This window comes from Manis javanica, chromosome 11 (assembly GCF_040802235.1).
Source record: "Manis javanica isolate MJ-LG chromosome 11, MJ_LKY, whole genome shotgun sequence".
NCBI classification, from domain to species: Eukaryota; Metazoa; Chordata; class Mammalia; order Pholidota; family Manidae; genus Manis; species Manis javanica.
In genome coordinates, this window is record NC_133166.1 from 100525557 (window position 1) to 100546964 (window position 21408).

The window sequence follows — 21408 nt, forward strand, 5'->3', positions numbered from 1 at the left end:
GCGGGCGCGCGGGCCCGGCTGAGCTCACGCGCCCGGGAAGCGGCCGCGGCGGAGCAACACTCCGCAGCTGCTGCGCATCTTCTGCCTCCCGCGGGGCGCTCGGGGGGCGGCGAGGCCGGTGGCTCAGTCCCCCCGGAAGGAGACGGCCGCGGGAAGGTAAGAGCAGGGCCCAGCCGGGTGGGAGGGGGCGCCGCGGGCCAGGCCTACTGGCGGGCCCCGAGAGCCCCAGGGCTGGGGGTGGCCCCCACCTCCCCGGGGGCGATGCCGGGGGCGCCCCACCCTCGCTGCGGCGTGGCCTCCCGGCGCAGCTGCCCGCGCCGCGTGGGTGGGAGCGGATCACGGCCGGAGCAGCCCCGGGCTGTCCCCGTGCGCCGGGGCCAGGGCCAGCGGGGAGGGGCAGGCGGGAGCGCCGCCCTGGGTCCGGCCCGGAGCCCCTGCCCGCCCCCCACCACGCTTTTCTGCGCTCCGCAGTGGGCGTGGTGCCCCTTTGCTGCAGAGGGGGCGCCCGGAGTTGAGGCAGGCTGTGGGGGAGGGAGAGCGCAGAGACAGGTGGTTGAGGGGGCGAGGGATGGTGCGCGAGGCTCGTGATTTTAATGCGTATTTCTTTCTCCCCCCTTCCTCAGGGGGCGCGGAGGTGCGTGTGGAGGAGGAGGCGGGCAGGCCAGAGGCTTATAGCTCGGGAGAGGCCAGGAGCCACTGGAGATGCCCCTGAGATCTCTAGGCAGCCCCCCCACCCCCCAAAATTAACAAAGTGGATGTGGTGGTGAGCGTGGAGGAGTTTGATGAAGACCTGGCCCAGAACAGCCCTGAAATGCCCCGAGGCCGCCTGGCTCCCACGTGCATACCCAGGAGCCGCATACCCTGAGCCCTCTGCGGAGGCTGGGGTTGTGGGGTGGGAATGCCCGCGGTTGAAGAAGCTCCAGCAACAGAGGCAGCTCCACAGGTAGGGGTTGGGGGTAGCAAGGTGGAGCTGGAGGTGAGGGGGTGTCTCCAGGCCTACAGGCCAAATTCATAGGTGGTGGGTTGGCGGGGAAATGGTGGGAGGTGAGGGCTGTAGGGAAATAGGGTCATGTCCCTAGGACGCCCTCCTTCCAGCTCTTTGCAGCCACAAACCAAAATTTGAGATTCGGCGGTGGTCAAATGTGCTTAATTGTTTTTTCTTTCCCTTTCGGTTTGGTTTGTTTTTTAGAGGACCGGCAAATGACAACAGAGCAGAGGGAAGGCCGGCCCCGCCAATCCCGGAGCGGCTGCAGCACTTGTTCCCCAAACAGACACATTCTGGTGCAAGAACAGAGAGGAGGGGGCCGCTGGCTCACACCCACTCCCCTGCCCGCAGCCCTGGCTGCCCTGTGCAAGGGCCTAGACAGAGGCTGCTGTGGGCCAGGGTGGTGATGGCGCTGCAGCCCCTCCCTGTGCCCAGCGTGGGAAGAAGAATGCAGAGCCAGGCAAGTCTCTCTCTGTGTCCTCTGGGGTGGAAGAAGCAGGTATAGACAGGGCTGGGGCAGCCAGGGCCTGGTGTTGCTTTGGCATGGGTGGTGAGAGGGCTGTACCTCCAGCCCCCAGGGTCTGGTTCCACCCCTGGCCTGTCCCTGGCACTCAACAGCTGCGTCTATGTGCTTATTGGTGCCACCATGTTATATAACGCTTATATAATCTCCAAGGCGAGCACTGTGTCTCCGCTCTCAGGTCACGCAAACACTGTGTCCGTGTAGGAGGCAGGATCTGTGGAAGCCTGTGGGTGGACCTGCTCCCCCGTCCTCAGCCCAGCTCCGTCTCCTGATCCCAGGCATAGGAGGGGGACTGGAGAACAGCGGCCCACTCCACGCCAGCTGTCCGGGGCTGAGAAAGAGGGGTTGGCAGGCAGCCCTCGTCACCTTCTTGTCCCTGTGGTCCCTCTGGCCCAATGGGCTGTCTGGTGGAGTGAAGGCCCTTCTTGCACTTTGAGGCCAGTTTTTTTGTGCTTGGGGCCCCTGGCATGGCAGGTGGGTGTGGTGAGATGACCCCCAGCATGGTGCAGTGGAAGAATACGTGGCACATAGGGTTGGATCAAGAGAGGGAGAGGTTAACACCGCCTTTGAGGTTTTGTGCAAGAGTAACTAGAAGGGTGGTAGTGGCATTATAAATTTGGAGCAGGCTTGGGGACTAGAGGATGGTCAGGGAAGGGTGTACCGGGAAGTGGATCAGACAGCAAAGATAAACATGGTGTTCTTTTACTGTACTCTCCACTGGGCTGTCCCTGGTTACCAGGGCAACAGAGGCAGTGATGAAAATCATGCCTTTCCTTCAGTGGAAAAATCTGGCTCCTCCTCCCGCCTCTTCCTTCTCTCATCGCTTGTGACCCATTGGGAGGGTGATGGCTCCAGGGATCAGAGACCCCAACGTATCCCTGTCAGGTCCCCTTTCTCCAATTTTTTTTTTTTTTTTATCATCTCACCTTCCTGCGTCACCTGTCTCCCCCAGAGCTCGGCAATTGCGTAGGATTTGCAATGGATGAAGGGGGAAGGGTGTGGACGTCACTGCAGGGCAAGATGAGCAGCGCGTGGGCAGAGATGTGCGTGCAGGAATGACTGGCACACAGGGAGGGTCATGCATTGATCAGCTCGATGGAGCTTGCTGCTTGGGATTGTAGTCGCCGGGGGTGGCTAGGGCAGGTGAAATGGTGGAGGGCCTGCAGGGCCTGGCAGAATGGGCTTGTGGTGGTAGGATATACGGAGGCCCGGAGGTTTCTTGAGTTGCCCCTGATGAAAGCTGGGACTCATTTATTTGTTCATTCAGCATTTTTCGGATGCCTACCATATTAGTAAGGTTTTGGTGGCTGGGAAGACAGAGGTAGGTGGGACTGGGCCTTGACCTTGAAGAGATGGTAGTGGATGGGAGCAGGATGATTATATTGAGGAACATCAGCCTGGCATTGTTACAAGCCTAGATGCTGGAGCCCCTGGCAGAAGGCTGGCAGTATTCCAGAAGGGAAGGTGCTGACATTCTGAGCCTTGGTGATGGACAGAAATAGAAAAATCAGTATTCAAGCTTGTTTGGAGGTATCATGTCTGATTGGCTTTTAAACATAATGCTTCAAGATATGGCAGGGTGAGTGGATGGAAAGATTATGGTCAGGCAAACAAAGTTTGCAATGGAAGTCAGTTCTGGGAAGAGATTTAGTGGAATGGTATTGTGAAGCCTTGAAGGTACGAGGTTGCTGAGAAGGTATGTAGAGCAAACCCAGGGCCTGGGGCATTGGCCTAGAATTAGGTAAGACTGTATGTCTTGCCCTTGTTTATTATCCCAGGGTCTGCCCAGACTGCTGGACCAGTTTCTGCTAATGAATACCCATGTCTTCTACCAAACCACACCCCTTTTTGAAGTTCATGTTTCTGTTTAACTTTCTTCTCCCTGGTAACTATGTCCAGGAGTTATGTTCTGGAAAGACAGATATATACACTTACCTCTCCAAGCTCCTTTCCTGACCTTTGCTATACTATTCACTTATAAATGACTGAGAGGCCCTAAGATGTGCTGTAAAGACAGGCCATGGGTTCTTAGCCTCCCCCAGCAAGGCTGTTTGTTCTGGTTCCTTCGTAGTCATCACTCCAGAAGAATAAGAGCACCGGACAGAGAGCCAGGAGGCCTTTGCTAGCTACATGGTCATAGGCAAGTCACCTCCTTTTCCAGGCCTTAGAGCCTAGTTGAATAGGTCTAATTTCTTCTAGCTCAAAGGCCTTTGAATTTGATGTCCAAAGCTTTTCACACCTTTGCCTAGGTTTCTGACGCTGGCCAGGCTTTTTGCACAAGCAGCCCAGATTTCTTTGGTGTCTTGTGGGAGGGATTAGCAGGAATGGAGGTCTGGTCCCCAGAGTAGGGTCCTGTCTCCAGAGCTCTCTGGGTGGAAGGTGGCCTCTGCTCCTCTTGGGAGCATGGAAGTGCCAGGAGAGGAGGTTTTCCCAGTGCTCAGAAGTTGGCAAACTAAAGCCCATGGGCCAGATGCCTGCTATTGTAAATAAAGTTTTATTGGAACACAGATATGCCCATTGTTTATGTATTGTATATGGCTGCTATCAGGCTACACTGATGTAGTTGAGTAGTTGCAGCAGACCATATGACCTGCAAGCCTAAAATATATACTGTCTTGCCCTTTAAGAAATTTGCCAACCCATCATAAAAGTGCTTGAATCTCTATTGGAGATGCTTCCTGTGGCCATTTGAGATGCGTAGGGTTCTTGAAGATTCTGTATTGGGATGCCACGAAAGGACGTTGAAACAGTTGAGGTAGTAGATTATTAGAGTCAGCTCAAGGACAGTAGTCCTTACCTGGGATACCCCTTTCATTTTCAGCCTTTTCCCTAGAGCCTGGAGGGTGACTTTGAACTGGGAAGCCTGGATTCCTTAATAGGAATGGGTGTGGCCTTGGTGGGACAAGCTACCCTTGTCTCCTTCTGATTTTCCAGGCCTGTAGAGAGGAGAATGGACCAACCCAAAGTCGGTCTCTGGTGAGCAGTAAAGGCTCACTGGTTCTGCCAAGGCCTGTGGCCTGTTTCTCGTATATCTTTGCTTTATCACCTCCGGCCTCACTGACCCCTTCAGCACCAAGGCCCTTGGACATGTATCTGCAGAGAGAGCCTGCAGCCCAGCCTACTTTGTCAGCCTGAACCTGGCCTGTAGCTGCTGTGTCAGAACAAGACCCTGTGCCCTGGAGTCTCAGGGTGTGTGTTGTGTATGGGCGTGGGACCGGAATGAGTACTCAGTGTTCTTGCAGCCAACCTTTACGGGGGTCCTCTCCTGTCCAGGTTTCCACCTTTGTGACCTGGCTCTGAAACTGGATGCTGGTGAATCTCCTGGGCAGGAACAGGACAGGCCACCCTCCCTCCTTGCTACGGAACAGCAGCAGTGCAGCCGTTGGGTCACTTCTGCTCAGAGCTGAGATAGGAAGTGAGACACTTCAGTCGCAGGAGGAAACTGCGTGTTGGGAGCAGTGGGGTCGGGGGAGGGGGTGTGACTGAGGTTCATTCCCATTGCAGCTGGAAGGGAGGAGGCAGGCAGTGGGAGGGGGGAGCAGACAACCCAGAATAGCAAAGAAGACAGAGCTAAGCATACTCAGGGCTGCTTTTAGCTGATAATGGTAAGCTTGGCTCTGGGATCTGACTTCACACCTCCCCTACACACATTTTCCCCAGAGGCCGGGTCTGACTATTCCCATCAAAAAAAAAAAGAAAGAAAGAAAAAAGGTTCTCATCATAATTCTTCTGTGAATACCTTACATTTGTAGAGCTTAAGTGACCCATACTACCTGGGCTTAAAGTGACGGTGAGACAAGTGCACTGACTTGGAGAAACATCCGTTTCCCAGATATTTATTAAGGATCTATTATGTGTCGGGCACTGTGTGAAGTTCGGAAGATGCAGAGGAAAATAAAAGGTTGGTAGTCTGGTCTGGAAGGTGTATGGATAGTTCAACTAATTTTAAGACAATCTGCACTGGATCCTGAGCTTCAGGAGAGCATGTCTGTGTCTGTCTTGGTCATTGCTGCCACCCTGGCATGGGTATTGTGCTTGGCACACGGTCAGCATGCACATGTTTACTTGTAGAGCCCGTCCTTATTTGGTCTGTCCTGGAAATGTGCAGGAGCTGTGTGAGTAGGTAAGTAGAGGAGAAGAGAGTCATGGCAGCAAGTGTGGCAAACTGGGAGGAAGGTGGGCACACCAGTGGTGTGTCTGCTATTACAGAAGGAGGATATTACATTGGGAATGAGCGAGTCCTTGGCATTAAGACCGTGAGAAAGGAGGGGAAGGGCCAGGTATGAAGAAGCAAGCGGTGACAGCCCCACACCACCCTACTGGGTGAAACAGCAGGCTAAAAAATGAAAAGAAAGAACCAGCCAGGGGCAGGGAGGGTGACACTGGGGAGGGAGAGTAGAAACCCATGTGACAGGAAATGGGAGGTGTCTGTAGGCCCACAGAGAAAGGAGAGCCAAAGCAGGTGAGTCCTGATGAAGAGGGTGGTGGTAATGATGACGGGAGGGCGCTCAGCTCTGTTCTGCAGGTGTCCTCAGAAGTGACCGTGTCCAGGTATCACCCAAAGACCACATCCCTGCAGTGGGGCAGATGCAAGGAGACTGACTGCATTTGAGATCACAGTCACTCCTTTTTAAAATCCTTGCCATGGAAGTGGTCCCATACATGTGAACGTAGAAAGTTGGTCTGCACAAACTCGGCGTTGCCATCATCCAGCTTCAGCGTCGTGAGCACGTGGCCCCTTACATTTCCCTTGGATCCCCACCCACCTTATTCCTTATTCCTTTCTTGTATTATTTTACAGCAAATCCCAGACATCGTTATTTCATCCTTAAATACCCTATTATGTGTCCCTAAAAGATAATACCTTTGAAAAACCTAACTGCTTGCAGGATCGCCCCTTGCAGAGGCAGTCATTCCTAAATGTCTCCAGTCTTCCAGTGTTTAAAGTGCCTGCTTGTCTCAGTTTTTTTTTTAATGGTTTTGTTTGAATCAGGTTCCAAACAAGGTCTACATGTTTCATTTTATTGATGACTAATCTCAAGTTCTCTTGTTAAAATAAAGATTATGATCATTCTTTAAGGAATTTATGTTTCAGAGTTCTACCATTTAGATTTCCTTAGCTGCTCCCCACCCCCGAACCCCCAACTCCAGTCGTCATCGGCCATCAATAGCTTTTGTGAGTTTTGTTGAGAGCCCTTTTGTGATTCTTGAGCTTTCCTCCTCGGCCCTTTATCTTTGTGGTTTAATGTGACTCGTCATTTATTCCTTCCTTCACTGAATATTTCTTGAGAGCCTGCTCTGGGCCAGACATTGTACTGGGCACTGGGCATACAGCTGTGAAAAGACAGCCCTGCTCATGTGGAGCTTACAGTCTAATCACCTGAGCACTGTTGTGGGTCTGCTTGTTGTCTTCCCCACCGTGTTCACCCTGCTGACCTTGGACAATGACTGCCCCTTCTGTGCTGAGAGATCTGCCATGTTCTTGGACTGGTTATTCATGGGCTTGTGCTGTTGTTTTATGTGGCTGATAAGAGGGGTCCCTTACGCAGAGATTTGCACTTCTCTATAAATAAATAATCAGACTTAGCTTTGGTCCCCTAACCTTGATTTTGAGAATGGTCTATGATTTTTGTAATTTTTCCATCTGCGGGGCAAATGCAGCTATATTGCGGTTCCTAGATTATAGTGTCTGAGCCTTTAAAAAAATCTTAGTTAATAATATTAAACGTATTCTCGAACTGTTCAAGAAGCCAGGTGTAGCTTCTGTGGCAGGCCTCTGTGTCCATCAGTGTCACCAACTGACTTTGCAAATATCCATTGAGGACGTTTGGGCTTGAGTCTATAGCTAAAAGCAGGTTAAAATGGAGGGCGAGCTTCCTTGGTTGATTGTAGAAAGACTGCATGCAAACACCTGAAAGATGCTGTGAACTGTGAAAGGGCTCAGCAAACACCCAGTGGTGCTGGTATGTTCTTTGAGCAGCTTGGAGGTTTTTATGAGTTTGTGGACTTCAGGTTGGTTTGGGGCTTTCGCCTGTTTGGACTAGGCCACCTGCCTAATTAGACCCCTTTTCTCAATTTGCTGTGGTTCTTTGCCAAACAGTCTGGTGATAGGTAGCCATGCTGCCTCAGTACCAGAATCTGGTGGTCCAATTTTGGTCTGTCTTGCTAATAAAACTACTGATTTGCATTTCTTTATGTAAATAATCAGACTCAGGTTTGGTCCCTGTGACACTCTGATTTCGAGAATGGTCTATGAGTCTCATATTTTTTCCATTTGCTGTGTGAACCCTCTATTGCAATTCCTGGATGTCTGGGCCTTTTAAAAAATCTTCATTAATAAAAATAAATGACAAGTATTTAAACCAAAGATGAGTATTCTTCCAACCTTCCTAGGTCTTTTATTATATGCTTAAGATAACAAAAAATATATTAGATACACCATGACATAGATCTCCTGTCTCTGAAGGCTACATGGTTAGAGTTTGATGATATGTTTTCTATTCTTTCACTTACATGGTCTTTAATTATTCTGTGCATGTATCCAGGTTGGCTAAAATTTTTGAGCAAATCCCTGTATATTTATAATTTATATACAGCATTGCTGTACTAATACATTATATATAAAATGCAAAATAAATTAAAAGTGGGTGCTATATAATGTATTTTCTACTTCCTTCTAGCATGAATTGTTTTCCGTCCTGAGGGCAGCGCCTTTGTGCGCTGAAGTCCTCCTCCCCTGCATATTAAGGATGTTGCTCCAGCCATTTCCTCTCTTGCCCCACCAGCTTTCCCCTCTCTGCTCGACTGGACCATTTTCATATGCTGCTGCTTTTCTCATCCTCTCCTTTGACCCCACCTCTTCCCACTACTGCCCATTTCTCTGCCCCCAGGTTTCAGGCCTTGCTGTCTTCACTTCCTGTCTTGAATCCCTCCAGTCAGCCTTGTCCCCAGCACTCTAGGCAAAATGCTTTTGGAAAGGCCACCAGTGGTCTCCAGGTTACTAAAGGTAGCGGCCTCTTCTCGGTCTTCATCTTAGTAGCGTCAGCACGATTCGGCGCTGCTCGTCATACCCTTTTCCTTGAAGCTGTCTTCGCTTGGCTTCCAAGCCATGCATTTCTGGTTTTCCGCCTGTCTCGTTGGCTGTCGCTTCTCAGCATCTCATCTCCCTAACCTCAAACATTGAAGGCCCTTCTCTCCATCATCTCTTTTTACTTTTGTGATCCTCTCCTGGCTCATGGCTTTAAATACCATCTACATGAATGAGGTCTAGAATTTACTTCCAAGTGATCCTGAAGGATGAGCAAGACTGGCGATGAGTTGATAATGGTTGAAGCTGGGTGATGGGTGTCTAGGGGGTTATTAGACTCTTCTCCCTAGCTTTATTTATGTTTGACGTTCTCCATAATGAAAAGCTTTTAAAAAACTATATGTTGGTGACCCCCAAGTATTTGTCTCAAACCCAATCTCTCTCTCGAAGTACAGACCCGTGTATCCATCTGCCTACTTAACGTTTCAACTTGGATGTTCGTAGACCTTTCACCCTTGATGTGCCCAAAACTGACCTCCTGGTTTTCCAGGTATTCTTCCTTCTTGATTGTGGGAACGCCATCCTTCCAGTGGCTCATCCAGATACCTATAGTCATGCTTGACTTCTCTCGTGCTCTTATATTCTTCACCCAATTCATCAGCGAATCTTGTTGACTCTGCCTGCAAAAAAAACATCTAGAGAGCAACCAGTCAGAATTATTCCCACTACCACCACCTTGGTCCAAGCCACCGTCATCTCGCAGCTGCTTCTCCTTTGCCCCTTCCAGGCTGGAGTCCTCACAGCAGCCAGAAGGATCCCATGAGACGTTGGTTGCATCATGCCCCACCGTGCCCCGAACCTTGCAGTGGCTTCTCTCCTTGCTCTGGGAAAGCCGTGGTCCTGAGAGCAGTCCACAAACACTGCCAGCAGAAATCTAACATGAGCTCCACAGAGAGCCACATCTGTCGTTTAAGAATTTAAAAGAAGGAAAGGATACAGGTGAAATTTGTTTTAGTGACTTATTTTATCTGGTATGTCAAGCATATTTTCATTTCTGATATATATTAAATTGTTTTTTCCATACTGAGTCACACTCATAGCACATCTCAGTTTGGACTAGTTACAGTTCAGGTGTTCAGTAGTGTCCTGTGCCTAGTGGCTACCATATTGCAAATGTGGACCCAACTGATCTGGCCCTGCTTTACTTCTGTGTCCTTTATCTCCTCCTGTTTTCCTTCTGTCACTTTGCTTCAGCCACGCTGGCCTCCTTGTGGCTCCTTAAATAAACCAGGCATTTCCTGTTTTGAGGTCTTTACCTCTAAATGGTTTTCTCCAGAGAGCCCCATAGCTGACTCTTAACTTCCTTTGGGTCTGACTGTGTTCAGCTACTACCTTTCCAGTGCCCACCCCACACCGCACGTTTGCTAGCATTTCCTGCATCCCTTCCCTATGATATTTTTTTCCATAGCGCCATCAACATTTAACATACTATATGTTTCTGTGACTTTGTATGTTTTCCTCTCTCCCCCCTGGAATGTGAGCTCCATGAGAGCAGGAATTTTGTCACTTTGGTTCCCTGCTGTATTTCTAGAGTATGGAGCAGTGCGTGGCACCTATGAGATTGGTGTGTGTGCGGTTGAAGAGTTAAATGGAATAAGTTATTAAGAATGATTTTTTTTCCTTTTAGTAAGAACCATGCAGTTAAATGTACTTTCTTGTTTCAGTAGAGGTTGGTGTCATATTTTGCCATATAGCATTTTGGAGGTCTGGTTCAAGTCAGGGTATTTTGAAAGAGACCTCTTTATAAAGAGGTTACTATTGGTTCAGTGTGTAATGTAAATGTATTCAGGGCCTCTGAAACACTGCATTTCACTCATTGAGAGATTTTTAGACAAATTTAGATATTCTGTTTTAAGTGGGTGCATAGATACGAGATTTTGGAGATGACACCCTTAAATCAGATTTGGTAACATCATCACATACCAGTGGACATGATTTCCACCTGCCCATTTTTAAAATGCTCTTTCTGTGACGTAATTCTCTCTCAAAGAGTAAAGCCTTGTGCATTTTTAAAATGTCACCTTTACCTTAAAGGGACAGGTTACATATTTCTTTGTTTAAAAATATTCATTAAGAAGCCTTCTACTGACAGGCACTCATTACAGAAGAGATCAGCAAATTCGGGGACCTTGTTTCTGGTCAGAAAAACAGTATAATTTCTTTTTAAGCTGAGCAGCTCTCTCAGGTACTCTGCCAGGAGATAATCAGGGACGGTGTGGTCAAACGATCGGCAGGTCTTGCCGCCCCGTAATGACGGACTGTCACTTACTATATGGAAGATGACATCCTTAAAGTTGCTTAACTTAAAGGCACATGGAAACTACTAAGACGTTTTTCATCCTGATGGATCTTGTAGGTGTCACATTAAGGGTGATTGCTCTAAATGGTTCTGTACTACCCTTGCCTCCCGTCCAATCTTTAGTCCACTTGAGAGTTGGGTCTCTCCTTTCTGTTGCTCATAGTACCTAACAGTGCTAGGTTACACAAGTATTTGTTGACTGCATAGTGTTGGGGAATAGATCCATTCTCTGACCTCAGTACCATTTGATTATATTTGTTGGACAACAAAAGTTTCTTTGGTGGCTGCTAGAGCCATTTCTTTTTAACATTATTGAAAGCTTTGGGGCCATTGGGGAAAATAGCATTGTAGCCTTGATGTCTGACGAGTCTGGATGCCTCATTCTGGATCCGACAGGCAGCAAAGTAGGCAGTGACTTGCGGCACAGCCATGTTGGGACGGCGGAGGTAAATGTGCTCAGACCTGCTCTAGAAGTTAGCTGGCAGCAACTGCTGGCAGAAATGGCCGAGGTAGCTAGAAGAGCCAGCTCTCTTCTTAAAGAGAGAGGAGATACATCTTTGAAGCATTGTTGTCCGTCAGCTCACCTATATGCTGAAAATGTTGTGCAAGTATGCTCTGCATGCATCTGACAGTTTAGGAGGTATGTCGGGTGGATATGTACACTTGGAGTTATTTTTCCAACTGCTGTGACCAGAACACAATTTAAAAGATGAGTGGTCAGAAGGAGCATTACATGCTGTGACTGGGAACAGAGGCCTGTGTAGTTCCTGCTGCAGTAGAGACCGTCTCCCACGTACCCTCGACCCTGCATTGATGAGCATGGCTTGTGCCTGGTGGGCCACCAGTCTTGGGTGCTTAGACCACTAGCTAGCCTGGCAGCGTCCCTCATTGCTGCACAGTTGTACAGGGCCTTCTGTGTGAAAGGTGCTGTCTTTCTGGATGGGGATGGAAGGGATAGGAAAGGAAAGAACATGCCAGCATGAATGAGACATGGTCTCTGTCCTTAGAGAGCTAATGGTTACAAGACAAAGCATTAAAGGGATGTGAATGGAGTGTAAGAAAGTGTTATATTAGCCAGAAGCGGGACAGTCGGGAATTGGAGGATGTCTCTTGGAACAGGAGGAAAAAGATCTTGCCTGTCTCTCTCAGGGCTGAATCCTCAGAGGCTAGCCCAGTGCTTGGTCCTTGTCAATGCTGAGTTGGAAACCATGTCACAGAGAAAAGTTAGCAGAAGCATTCCATATTCTGAATTAGTATTAAAGGTTTGTTTTTTGTGGGGTTTTTTTTCCTATTTTTTTCTGTCAAAGCTGGTGTTGGAGGAGTGGGCCTTCACCCAAAGGTACAACACAAAGGCCCAGAGTGAAGGAGGAAATGGCTTGTTGGAAGAAGCATGGTCTGCCTGCTCTGGGGGGTGTATGGGGCAGACGGGGCTACGTATTGCAGTTACTGGCAGTCTTAGGAGGCCCTGACTGCTATGAGTATGACTTTGGTTGCACCAGTTCTCACTAAGAATTGCATGGAAACTTATAGTCTCTTTTTCCAGGAAGAAAAAAAAAAAATCACAACAGCACGTGATCTGGGAGAGGACTCACAGATCCCAAGTTATAAAACCTGCTCTTGACTGGTGGGGAGGAGGGACACTGCCAGTGCGTATGAGCTCTTAAAACAGGGAGAAGACACCTTTTTCCCTGGAGTCTTTGGGAATTGACTCAGATGAGTGTGTGCTCTGCAGGCATTTGGGGTGTTAATGGCCCTGGTAAGTGGCAGGCACAGTAGTGGCCCCAGTGAGGTTGGGGGAGCAGTGGAGTTGGGGGGGGTCCCTGTGCACTGACATGAAAGATCCAGTGTGTGCTCCTTTTAGTTTGGGACAAAACAGCAAAGTTTACCTGGGAAAAAAAACCAAAATGAACCTTTAATACTAATTCAGAATATGGAATGCTTCTGCTAACTTTTCTCTGTGACATGGTTTCCAACTCAGATACCCAGACAAGCAGTAATTACAGACGCAGAAAAGCAGTGTTTGCATTTCTGGGAACAGAGATTGTGGAAAGGAGTCATTGGAGGTTCACATCACTGTGGTATAGGCTTTGGAGAACTCCATCAGGAAGGGCTACTAGAGGGAGGGGCAGCAAGATTTCATGGGCTGCTTGAAAAAGGAGAAAGACGGGTCCTCGGGTAGTTTAAAATGGATTGTTTTCTTCTTAGTGTCATAAAAATTAATATAAAGCGTATTTGTGTACCTTGAGTTAACAATACATTTAAAAACCAATTTGCAGCGTATCTGATATGCGTATACATACCTGATATGTGTATCTGTAGATTTTGTGGGGTATCTGATATGCAAATAGGATGTTTGGAGATTTAAAAAACCCGCTGTTTTGGCATTTCTGCCTTTGTCATAGAAGTTCACCCAGAGGCAGGATGAGGTTGAGGGGTGGTGAGACGATATTCCATCCCAGTGAGCAACACTCCCTGAGAATCAGTCCTGCCCCCCGCTGAAGCTAGGTGGTTCCCAGCCCTAGAAGCCACTGCCAGAGGTGGAAGCAGGGAGTGGCTGGGCTCCTGCCCGCAGAGCAAAGCTGAGGGCCGACTTGTGGACTCCTGGGAGCAGCCTTGATTGACAGAGTGATGCAGGGCCTCCCTCGCCTCTGCAGAGGTCCCCCTTCGTGTGCTTGGTGGGATTTTTGCTTTGTGGGGAGGTGTGTCTGTGAGTGATTTTTCAAAGTTCTTTCGAGCCCCTCCTATTTTTCCCCTAGTGGTTTTTGGACTGCAAGTCCAGGCACCTTAATTGGTGGGGAGGGGTTGTGAAGTCAACTTAGTGTTGAGACCAATGCTTTTTTATAAAAGAACATAATAGAAAATACTAGATCACATACTATGTAGTAAAGATGAGTATGATTCCCTGAAACTGTGTTACGGTTTTATATAGGTATATATCTGCCTGTACACAAGTACACACGGATCTTGTACAGGATCATTCAGTAAACTTTACTTCTCGCTGTGGATCAAGGTCCAAAATGTCTGAGAAACTGTCCTGGAACCATCTCTTGGCTCTTGGCGTACACAGTGGGTTCCAGCCACTTCCCCAGAGGCCATCTCTATGGAGACAGAGGTGGTGAGAGGACTTCTTTTTGAAGAGCAGCAGAGTCAGGCTCTCACACCCCATCCACCCACTCCGTCTTGCCTGTGTCCGGTGTTTCCTGCCGCATAGCTGCAAGGCAGGGCCAGGAAAACCTCCCCAGGGATGGGAGGAAGTCACCCTTCTCCCAGGCCTCCCCTCAATCCAGGTGTGATTCCCTGGAGGGCACTGCATCTGGCCCCTTGCCTTTTCTTCCCTTTCCTGTGCTTATTAGCTAGTTAGTTCTACCCCTCAGTGAGTTTGGGGCCTGCCCGAATTATCACTTTGCCCTGTTCTCTGTTCCTCAGGTCACTGGCTGGGGATGTTAGAGTTCACACGATCTGGGGAGATTCCTGGTAGACTGGAAGGAAGAAGCCCGCTCCCCTCAGTGATTCCACTGAGCTCCATGATTCTCTGGCTCTGTCTTGTCCTCAGAGGAGAGGAGTCTTTCTCAGATCCTAACTGCTTCTCCTCCACCAACCGCCCCAACCAGCCTGCAGAGTGCTGACCCACTTGCCGTACCTCAAATAGAGGTTTAAATTAGGACCTTTAATCTGTAAGAGGCTTACAGCCTGTGGGTGGCCAGCTGCTCTTGGACACCCATGTGGGCCGAGCAGGGCTTTACCTGGCTGTTGTGTTTAGGGAATAACACAGGGTTGGTGACTTTGTGGCAGGAATAGCCAGACATGTGGAATCACCCCATGAGGCCTGGGAATAGCAGGGATCCCAGGGAAGCAGATTATTTGCCCAAACTTCCTTTTACTGTCGGCACTTACCCAGGCCTTGGGAGTGGGCAGGTGGAGGCTCATGGGAAGAGCCCAGAATTCCATGACTCTTGAGCGCTGGCCCCGCTCTCCTGGGCACCGAGCCGGGATCCTTGCTGGTGCGCAGTTAGCTCTGCTGGCTCAACATGTGTTTTCATTCCGTACATGCTAATCCAGAGCTGGGTGATCGGCATGGTGCTGACCCACAGAAGCATGAGAACTGGGGCCTTCCCCAAGCCGCTCATTGTCTTGTTGAGGAGACTGGACTAGTCAATATCAAAGCATTCATTCATCCCATAGAGGCATGGGGCGGTAGTATGAGAGACCTGAGGAGAGAGCCCTGGGGCAGTCAAAGCTGGGCCCTGAGTGGTGGGAGTCAGAAGGGTGGGGTGCGGGGAGGACCGTGACGGCAGGGGAGGGGGACAAGCATGAAGAGGCAGGGACAGTGGGCGGTCCTCCTCCTCCTAAGGACAGGTGGCTGTGGAGGCTTCCCTCCTGCCCACTTATTGAAATTGTCCCAATTTGCATCCTATAGAAACGCTTACTTCTTGGGCCTCATAGAGACAGCTCTTAGGTTCCCTTTTGTTTCCCTTCCTCTTACCATAATAGCAATGATTCCTAACTTTTGTTGAGCACTTACTACATACCACTGTTCTGTCTGTTTTCCATGGATTGTCTCATAAGTCTTCCCAGCAACACTCTGAGAGATGTGATACACGTTGTTATGTGCATTTTACAGGCTGCTGAAACTGGGGCATAGACAGGTTGAACGGCTTGCCTGCGGTCCCATCGCACATAGGCTGGGTCAGGAGTCCACCTGGGGCAGCCGGCAGGCAGAAGCCCAGGTTCTTAATCTGTTGGTTCTTTAACTTGTCTGAACATTGGAACCACCAGGGAATCTTTTAAAATTTCCAAAGCCCAGGCCAGTGACATCACAGCCCAGATCAATTATATCACAGTCCAGACCAATTACATCACAGTCCAGATTAATTATATTATATCACAGTCTCAGGTGGTCACACTCAGGCATCAGTAGTTTTTGAAGCTTCCCAGGTAATTTCAATGAGCAACAAGGTTTAGAAACCACTATCTTAACCTCTGCATTGAGGGCCTGTGACTATCTGATTAAATACATTATTATCTCCAAGGTGGCAGGGCCCTCCCCCAGGACCGTCCAGGGGGTGTGTCTCTCCATTGCCCACCAGCCTCTTGTCAGAGGGAGAAGGACCCCTCTCAGGCCACAGCATCTGTGATTCCCCAGGAGTGAAGCCTGGGTGGGTGGGCATAGGCAGAGAGGGAGGGGTGTTCTAGACTCAGGAACCCCTTTGCCCTCCACGTGCCATCTTGGGGCAGAGACTGCTTTTGGAGCCCTGGAGACCTCTGACTGTGGTGTCTTGCATGGTCTGCTCCCCTGGGCCCTGACTTCAGTGGGGAAGGGAGAGGGTCACACGAGGGCAGATCTCTTCTTGACGAGTCTCCGCCTGTCCCCGGGTGAACCTGAAATGGACACGAAGAGCAGAGTCGTTTGGGTGGCTGGCAACGGCACTAAATTTAGCAAAACTGTAGCTGGTGGGGGACGGGTCTCCAGTGAGCCAAACCCAGCCCCAAGCAGACAAGATTTATAGTCAGCAGCGTGGCCAGCATCATCTCTGCTTGGGCAAAGCTGTGGTTACACAGGATCTTTGCTTTTCTACAGCCCGGAAGCTTGTCAGCCTGTCCTGCGGGATCTCCCTGGCTCCGCCCACACCACCCTTTCTGGCTTGGGCCTTCCACCCGTCTGTCCCTTGGCCCGTAAATGCCTCCATGCTACTTGGCCGGTGTTGCCACTCTTGATTCCCCAAGGTCCTGGAGAGCAAGACGTTGGTAGATGTTTCTTAGGCCATCTGGCACCTTAGGGTACCTTTTGGTCAGGGTTGTTGAATAGAGGAAAGGGTAGAGCTGGAATGGGTAGTTGAACAAGGTTTCGAGGGCCCGAGAAGTATGTGCCTTCCTTCCAGATAACTTCGCCAAGTACGTGGTATTTGTATACCCAATACCTGAAGTGAATTGTCATGTGGAGTGATGGTGGGTGGGCCCTGAGACTCTCCGGTAGTGGGGATGTCTTTGGTAGGCTCAGTCCTCCCACCTGATGTGGACCGGACCTGTGAAGAGGTGGGTTTTGTGGCAGTGGAGAGAAGAGGTCTGCTGGCGCTGGAGCACCTTCTCCTCCTGGTCCACCTTCTCCTCCTCAAGGCTGGTGGTGCGGCTTGCCTGGGGCAGTCTCTGTTGCCCTAATGCCCTAGGAGATAGCAACCAGACTACATTTTCTCAGCCCTTTTCAAGGTGGACAATTGGGTGCTCCCAGGGGACACTGGACAATGTCTGGACGTATTTTTGCTTGTCACAGTGGAGGAGCAGGAAGGGTACTAGTTGGTTGGTCTTCAGTGGAGGGAGGCCAGGGATACTTCCAGATGTCATACAGTGCACAGGGCAGCCCTCCCCACAACGAAGGATTTCCCAGTTCAAAATACCATAGTGCTGAGGTTGAGAAACCCTGGCATGGGGGACGGTCATGTAGAATGGCCCTGAGGTGATTTCTTCCAGATCTCTGCTTCTGTTGGGAAGGACTTGATATCGAGAGCTGCTAGCCATTGCCTTCTCCCTTTGTCCCCTATCCCATGCTCTCCTCAACATGTACAGTGTCCCATAATCACTGTGTTTAGGATGTTTCTGGGGAGCTGCTGGAACCTCACAGGGAACAGTTTCCCACAGGATCCCACTGTTTAAGCACCCGTGTATCCCAGACTGGTCAGGCAGGGGGTTTGTGCAGCTATGTTCCTGGTGCTCCTAAATAAGTCACGATGTTGGCATTTTTAGATGCTGATAACTTTGAGATGAACTTGAAGGGCACCAGAGAAGCCATTCCGAGCAGACATCACGTGGGAAGGACAGAAGGCTAGCCTGGAGCTGGTTCTCCCGGTCGCTGAGGCATTGCGTCTGCCTTGCAGAACTGAGCTCCGCCTGCTAAATTCTCTTAAATGCAGGAAAAATACTCATTGCCCTGGAGAACGTGATGTCGCTTCCCACATAAAATGTCCAACTTGTTGCTAGGCGCCTCGGCAGCCCAGTGTGTCTCTCATCTGCCAACATGCCAACAGCATTCCCCTGCAGTTGGCAAGGATGTTCTCAGGCCAGAACAGGGAAATGAGACGTCTCCTGAAGTGGGGACCTTGGGCTACTCTCGATGGTGGAGGGAGGATATCCGTATGTGGATTCTAAATATACTGGCTTTCTATATTTCAGGACAGGCTTCAAGGTTCTTCCCATAGGACCTCACTGCCTGGACTCTTTAGGGTGAAGGTGTGAATGGGACTTTATGATATGGGGAAAGAAATGGTGAGATGGTGGTGGAGGACATTGGCAGGGCAGAAACCAAGGTAAAGCCTGGCAAGACCTGGGAGATGTACAGATACTCTCCTGGGGCATTTGACCTCCTCTCCCCCAGTGCACGTCTCAGTGCTGTTCCCCTGTCCCAACACAGTCATGTGTTCGAGGCAGACCAGTACATTTTTGGATTAGCCCAAGCTAAACGGTTAGGAATATAATTCTACTTAGGGGAGTAAATACACATGATGATGGGTTATTATTATTTTTTTTAATTTTGAGTTCTTCATCTCCCTTTGCTTGTGGAAATCCCTGAGGGATGGATGAAACGGGCAGATCCGATGTTCTTGGAGATCGGGTTCACTGCTTCCCTCATTCTCATGTAAAGGACTAGGATGATGATTGTGCACCCCAGAACCAGGTTCCAGAATACTGCTGGCTCAGCTGGCTGCCAGGACAGTCAAAGCCAAAAGCCTCCCAAGTCCTACTCCGTGATGGTAAACATCCGAATGGATTGAGCAGATGAACGTGTGTATATTTAGAAGGTCCTACTCAGTAGAGAAAGAACCTCTGGGTAAACCCAGCTTACTCATCCTCGCCACAGGTCTGAGCACACCCAGGGTCACATCCTCTTATTCCATGATTGGCTGAAGTCACTTCCTTATGTGCCCAGGGCTGCCCACACCCAGCCACTGTTTCCTGCACTGGGTCAGGAAGTTCTGGTCACTGCTCTCATGACCTCTGGGTAGCTTGTAGTCATCTGTGTACCAGCATTCTGCATTCCTTCTCCAGCGTCCATGAGCCTTCTTCCAACCTAGCTACCATCTTGCTTCTAGATCCTGAGTATTGCTTGGACTGCCTGGCTTCTAGGTCCAGAATTACTTCACTCCCCTGGCAAGCATTGGGAATGTAAGCCCTGGATTGCTGATTTGGAGCTGTGTTGTCGCCTCAGGGTTCTCGGTTTTCATTCCCTTTACCCTGGCCCTCAACACTTCTATCTCACTGAAACATCTTGTGTCTCATAAAAATGATGCCATTTGAACATGTGTCTATAAAACCCAAATACATTTTCACAGTCACATACAGCATACAGCTTGATAAATCAGCCTGGAGTTTTGAAAAAGTGCTAACTTTATATGGCTTTGGGGTTTTGTGGAATAATGTCTGTGCCATTTATTACAAGCGATAGGAAAGTGATTAGAAATGTATATGTGTCATTTACACAAGCAGAGATTGTAGGCACTAAAATCTATTGGTGTTGGGATAACAACCCATGTGGATGAAAGTCGATTTTTCTTAGGGTTTAAAAAAAATCTTTCTTGTTAGCGATTTTGCTGTAGTGTATTTTTACTTGACATATAATGCATACAGACAGTAAACAGATCCTGAGAGTTCAGCACAAAGTGTACACAGCCCATAACCAGCACCCAGGTCAACCAAAGAAGTAGGGCATTACCAAACCTCCCAGAAACGCCTCGTGCTTCTTTCCAGTCACTAACACTCCTTCCAAGGGTAACTGCTATTTTGCCTGCTAAAATTATGTATCAGGTTTGCTGTGTTTTCAACTTTACATAAATGGAGACACACAATATTTTCTCTTTTCGTATCTGGCTTCTTTCAGTCATTTTGTCTGTGACCTTCATCCATGCCATGTGCTTTTGTAGTTTTCTGTTCTTGTGGCTGCATAGTATTCCATTTTATTAATAGACCACAGTTTATTACCTCTTATATGATTGACGGATGTTTGAACTGTGTGCAGATTTTGGCTGTTACAGCCATTGCGACTATGACTGTGTTTGAATCTATACGTATACATTATATACACTTAATATTTCTGTTGGGTATATGTCTGGGAGGGGAACTGCTGGATCATAAGTTTTGGTAGATAATGCCAAAGTGATTGTGTTAACTATACTCCTACTAGCAGACTAGGGAAGTTCTGGTTGCTCCCTGTCAGTATTTGGTAATATCTTCCATTTTCACTGTGCTCATTCTGGTGGGCATGAAGCTGTATTTATTGCCCTGTGGTCTGAATTTACATTTTCATGATGTTAGTCATTTGCATACCCTTTTTCGTGAAGTGCCCGTTTAGGTCTTTTGCTCAGTTTTCTATCAGGTTGCCTGTCTTTTTCTCATTGGTTTGTAGGAAGCTCTTTGCATGACGTTGAATGTACATATTGCAAATGTTTTCTCCCTTCAGTAGCTTATGGTGTCCATGTCTTTAGTGATATCCCCAAGGTTTGCCCGTGTGAAAGCACTGAGGTGATACATAGTCCTTGGCACAGGGGTCTGTTATTCTTTGCTAGTGATGTTGAAGTTGGGGCTTCATTTTGTCAATATTCACATACAAGGGCGCCATTGGGATGTTGGTTGTATAAGGTGGAACGGGGACTCTCAAAGTTCTTGGCACATTTATTTAGATGTTGGCACCTTTAGGAGTCACATAAAAATAAAAGTTATTAATATCCAAGTGTGTGCTGTGTGCCATATACTATTCAAAGCATTTTACATGGACTGTCTCATTTATTCCTCTGACACATTTGGCAGTTAGTTAATACTATTACCCCTACTTTCAATTGAGAAAACTAAGGCTCAGAGAGGTTTTGTAACTACTGAAGGTCCCATAACTGAGGTTCTGGCTGCAGAGCTCAGGCTGTGTAATAAATAACCAGTGTACTACATGGAAGTTGCACTTCCTAGAATTGATATTTTACTAGAGTGCCTGGCACATAATAAATGCCCAATAAATGAGTGAAAGAATTTGACAGTGGTGAGCTGGATGACGTCTTGGTTGAGTAGGGAAGTTTGTCCTGGCAAATGGGATGTGTTGATGAGAAGTGTTTCTATTCCATCCTGAAATATCCCTTGCCTCAGAGCTGCGCGTGTCATGGAGTAGACATCATAGTGGACGTTTGTGGAGTGAACGACTCAATCACAAACAGACTAAATCCTGCTTAGCAGCAGGGGTGAACTCAGAGGACACTTCAGGGACCAGGGACCAGGCAGGCGCACCCATAGGGGTCATGGTGACGGCCCAGGAGGGATCCGGAGCCCAGCTAGCAGCATCCCGGTTGTACAACCACAGGGCAGCCTGGTCGGTGGAAAGAGAACGGGGTCCAGCGTCAGCAGGCGAGCTGCCCCAGTTACAGGCGGCAGGTCAGAAGAGGTCCCTGTGCAGTGCAGGGCTGGCAGGATCCAAGGTCAGGTAATCCAGAGTCACAAGGTTGCAGGCAGTAAAAGTTCAGGCTGGCAGGGAAGGGAGCCAGGGA

General features: G+C 49.0%; 1 long non-coding RNA gene across 2 annotated transcripts in view; it reads left to right on the forward strand.

The window, feature by feature from the left end:
* Nucleotides 1–21408, forward strand: part of LOC140844487 (uncharacterized) — a 27743-nt gene continuing 6335 nt past the window's right edge. Inside the window, exons 1-4 of one of the 2 annotated variants that reach the window (XR_012122890.1) lie at nucleotides 1–156; nucleotides 624–943; nucleotides 1190–1445; nucleotides 9323–9456. This is a non-coding gene — a long non-coding RNA (uncharacterized lncRNA). Of the gene's footprint in view, nucleotides 157–623; nucleotides 944–1189; nucleotides 21340–21408 lie in introns of those variants that run through there. The other variant, XR_012122891.1, reaches the window with a different exon arrangement.